The sequence below is a fragment of the Stegodyphus dumicola genome, chromosome 11 (assembly GCF_044657685.1).
Source record: "Stegodyphus dumicola isolate Sdum_Otavi_A_Nest chromosome 11, ASM4465768v1".
Taxonomy (NCBI): Eukaryota; Metazoa; Arthropoda; class Arachnida; order Araneae; family Eresidae; genus Stegodyphus; species Stegodyphus dumicola.
This window is the reverse complement of record NC_140778.1, coordinates 79,235,618-79,240,192: the sequence shown is the minus strand read 5'-3', so window position 1 is coordinate 79,240,192 and position 4,575 is coordinate 79,235,618.

The window sequence follows — 4,575 nt, the reverse complement described above, 5'->3', positions numbered from 1 at the left end:
ACGATGTCTTCCGTTGTTTGTTTTCTCCGCGACGTTTTCGTCCACGATGTTTTCGACTGTAACCAACACAACAGGTCTCTAAAATTTAAAGTTTTATTTTCTTAACAGATTTCAACAGTTGCGCCAAATAATGAGCAACATTTATTACTAAGATATCTCAATTTATATCATCCGCTTACAGTCACAACTTTCTGTAGAATTGATAAAGTACTGCATTTTTATTATTCTATACTGTATTTTTAACAAGCTGTACTGTATTATTATCATCCCATAATCTCTCTATAATTATATGTTTGACTTGTCTTCCGGAGTTTATCCTCGCGCTGTATCATGTATTAAGTATAATTATATATAGATGTCTTATGTACGAGTAATAACACATATAATTTCTTAATTACATCGTATTATGTTAAATGTATGGTAACCTGATATTTACACAAATGCAAAAAATCTTTATTGCCAAGGTATACTACAACTGTTTAAACTATATCATGTCATATGTACATCTATTCTTAACTGGCATAATATTTTCAATCTAATTTACTACAAACATATTAGTCTATACGTATGCATTCATCATTAATGTAATCTACTATAAACTACTGTATTTTTATCATCATATACTGTATTTTTATCATCATATACTGTATTTTTATCATACTGTACTGTAATTTCCTATACTGTATTTTTATCATACTGTACTGTAATTTCCTATACTTTATTTTTATCATCCTATAATCTCTTTATAATTATATGTTTGACTTGTCTGAAGACTAGTTTATTCTCGCGCTGTATCATGTATTTTACATCGTATTATGTTAAATGTATCGTAACCTGTTATTTACACAAATGCAATAATTTTTACTGCCAAGGTATACTACAATTGTTTGTAATCAATCATTCGTTTTCAATTATGTACTCACGTATTTGAATTAGTGTTGTCTTAAGAGCTCTCTAGATCATGGTGGACGTGGTGCTATACTAATTAACCGTATGGTAGAGGCATAGTGCCCACATCCCCCGTTCCTCATCCTTATCCTTTATTTTGAAGAAGTGAATATCTGCTACTATGCATTCGGAAATTGAACACAAAATAGCAAAAAGAAGAAAAAGGAAATCTGAAAGGATTCAGATGTTTTCTCTGCATAAAAGTTCTGGCTGTTACTTAGATTCGTTTTTGGGGAATGAAAATAGTGTAAAACTGGAGTCCGAACTATTAAAAATCTTAAATGTTTTCTTCAAATTCTTTCATAATAACACTAATTCATATAAGGGAACTGTATCCGGGGAGAAGCATAAAACTGCTTCGTAAGCGGAATGCGGCCCACGGGCCGTTAGTTTGGGATCACTGCTGTGAATCGTCTTAGTAAGAAAACTGAATATACAGTATATAGTACCTTACAGTATAATAGTACTTTATGATATGATGAAATAAAAAGAGACTTAAAATATAGAAAAACGTATGACAACACTTAATAGTGTATTGGGAAATCTGAACATATGTTGCTATGCTACCTTTAAGAAATTTGCGATTTTGCTGCGCAGTTGTATGTGGTTTAACTGCGAAGAAAGCTTTTAGCTTACTAATAAAACTAAAAAGTCGAAATTGTTTTAGCAGGAGTGAATTCAAGAGCAGATTGGTAATGTGCGACAGTTCAGCAAGAGAGTAAGAATCCTTAAAAAACCCTTGTCTGTGCGTCTAAAATTCGCACTCCTCATGTTACAGATCCCTATAAACGAGTTGATCCTATTGCCCTAAGTTTCAATAATCCCTTTCTTGAAGGTGAAAGTGATGATGATGTTTTGCGTGGAAGTTACTTGTTATTGGAAACGGTGCCTGTACTTCTTGTTGCAGCTATTTCCAAGTTGTATAGCGAAGGTGCTCTCTGTTATTGCATATAGCCAAGCTGCTATGGATGTGTTAATATTGAAATCCTGAAATCCGCTGAGTTAAGCTTACTTCCCTGACTATTACATAATCCAAACAAAATTAGCTACCAACTCAGCAGCTGAAGGCCCTTGAAGATATTAATTGCGCTGTGTTTCTTAGCAAGCCGAAGCTCTTACCCATCGTGTATAATACATGCATACTTACTAACACGTAATACAAATATAAAATACAAATCCAAAATTGTGATGCAATTACATAACACAAATACATAGTTTATTCCTAAATAAATGTTAACACATTCTTTAGTAAGTACTAAAACATAACAAAAATGATTACATCTTATGAAACTAATGTATGGTTCCAATACTTGTACTTTATACCTATACACTATACATTTACCTATACTTTGATAGACCAATAACTTGTACCATATTATTACAGAAATTCACTATACAGCAGGTACAAATACAATGTTTTATCAATCTACTTCTTAAGGAATACTTTTGCATTCCTGGGTAAATACTAAAATTTGATCCAAGTACTGACACAATACACACATGCAAATTTACCTTCCAGTATGTAGCACTTTATCCAATCACCTATACTTTACAATATTATTGCACATAATAGGAAAAAAAACCCTTGCAGTACATTATACAGATATGTTATACCAATACATTACACACACAGTAACCAATATTTAATACAATTGCAAGTATAATTACAACTAGTACATATACGCATAAATGACAGAGGTGTATTATTTAATAAATACAGTTAGGATGTTTATTACCCACTTATTGATTAAATACCCATTGTTCGTAAACTTAATATGCTTCAAAAACAATAATCAATCAACAAATGGACTGTATTCCTACACTTTTATTAAATTACACTTGTCAGCGATGCGAAATAATTGATACAAAATAAGCGAGCACATGGCTACATGGCTGTCACAAACACAATTCTATCAATCAATTATCTTGTTGCCACACATAAAGTTCAAAACTAAAGGAAGAAAAACAAAAGGAATTTACGCTGTTTGCAACAATAAAATGAAGCAAACGATACTCACATAAACATCCTGGCCCTCGTTGAAATCCCAGGGGATTTCAACAGTTGGAGAATTTTGAAACTTCTTAGCCTGTAATAAAGATAAACATAAGAAAAATAATACAAAATATTATGTGCGAAGCAGTTCATAGTTTTTTAGTCTGAATAGGAAGAGGACACAATTTCACGACTGGTCGTTTAATGACACCATGACCAGTTTTAATACTAGCAACTCTGACTCTTTGATCTGAGCTCGGATGAACAGCCATTATTCTCCCTAACCTCCATTTAAGAGGCGGAAGGTTGTCTTCTTCGATGAGGACTAAGTCATTGACTTCTAAATTGTTTTGACATTTTTGCCATTTAGGTCTTTGTTGAAGCTGAGACAGGTATTCTCGACTCCATCTTTTCCAGAAGTGCTGAAAAATAAACTGTCTCACATGCCATCTGTCAATGTGATTGAAGGAACTATAATTTAGGTCTGGTTCAGGTATGGCAGTTAAAGACGTTCCTATTAGGAAATGACCAGGTGTTAATGCAGTTAAATCATTTGGATCAGCCGAAGTTGGACACAATGGCCTAGAGTTGAGACAAGCCTCAACCTGCGCTATCAAGGTCTGAAATTTCGGATAGGTCAGCACAGTATCACCAACAGTCCTTTTTAGATGTAATTTCATTGACTTTACTGCCGATTCCCATAGTCCACCAAAATGGGGAGATGATGGCGGGTTGAATATCCATTTTATTTCCTCTAAAGACAAAAATTTGTGAATTTCTTGATTTTGCTTACATTGCAAAAAACATTTTCTGATTTCTTTGTCTGCACCTTTAAAGTTAGTACGGCAGTCACTATAAATCTCAAATGGTTTCCCTCTTCTTGCAATAAATCGTTTCAATGCACTTAAAAATGCTTTTGTTGACAAATCTTCTACCACTTCAAGATGTACTGCCTTGATTACAAAACACACAAATAAGCATACGTAATATTTAAATGATTTTTGTCCACGTCCTGCACGATGTTTAATCATGAACGGTCCAGAAAAATCTATTCCAGTTCGATGAAATGGTCGCGATTGTGTTACTCTAGATTCCGGTAGATCAGCCATTATTTGACTTGCAGTTTTAGCTCTAAGTTTGCAACACGTGATACAAGATCTTACTACTTTTCGGATAGCAGATCTAGCAGCTATGATCCAAAATTGCTGTCTAATTAAAGATAGAAGTTCCGGTGCTGCATGCAGATATTTGACATGAAAGTGTCTAATTATGATTTCTGTCAGATTGTGTTTTGAAGGTAATAAGATTGGATGTTTTTCATTTTCTGACAGTTGCGCATTTTTCAGTCTTCCTCCTACACGTAACACTTTGTTGTCATCTAAAATTGGGCACAAGCTAAGGAGGTTGCTGTTTGTAGGTAAGTCCTTTCCCAACTCCAAACACTGAATTTCTTTAAAAAAGTGAAATCGCTGTATTATTCGGACAATACAGAAAGTTTCAGCTTGAATTTCATTATTAGATAAAAAAGACGTATTTCTTTCTAGATATGCTACTTTAGAATTCAAAAGTTTAACTTCTCTACATAGATTTCTCCAATTTCGATCAATCTCTTCTGTTACAGGATCATCCCATGA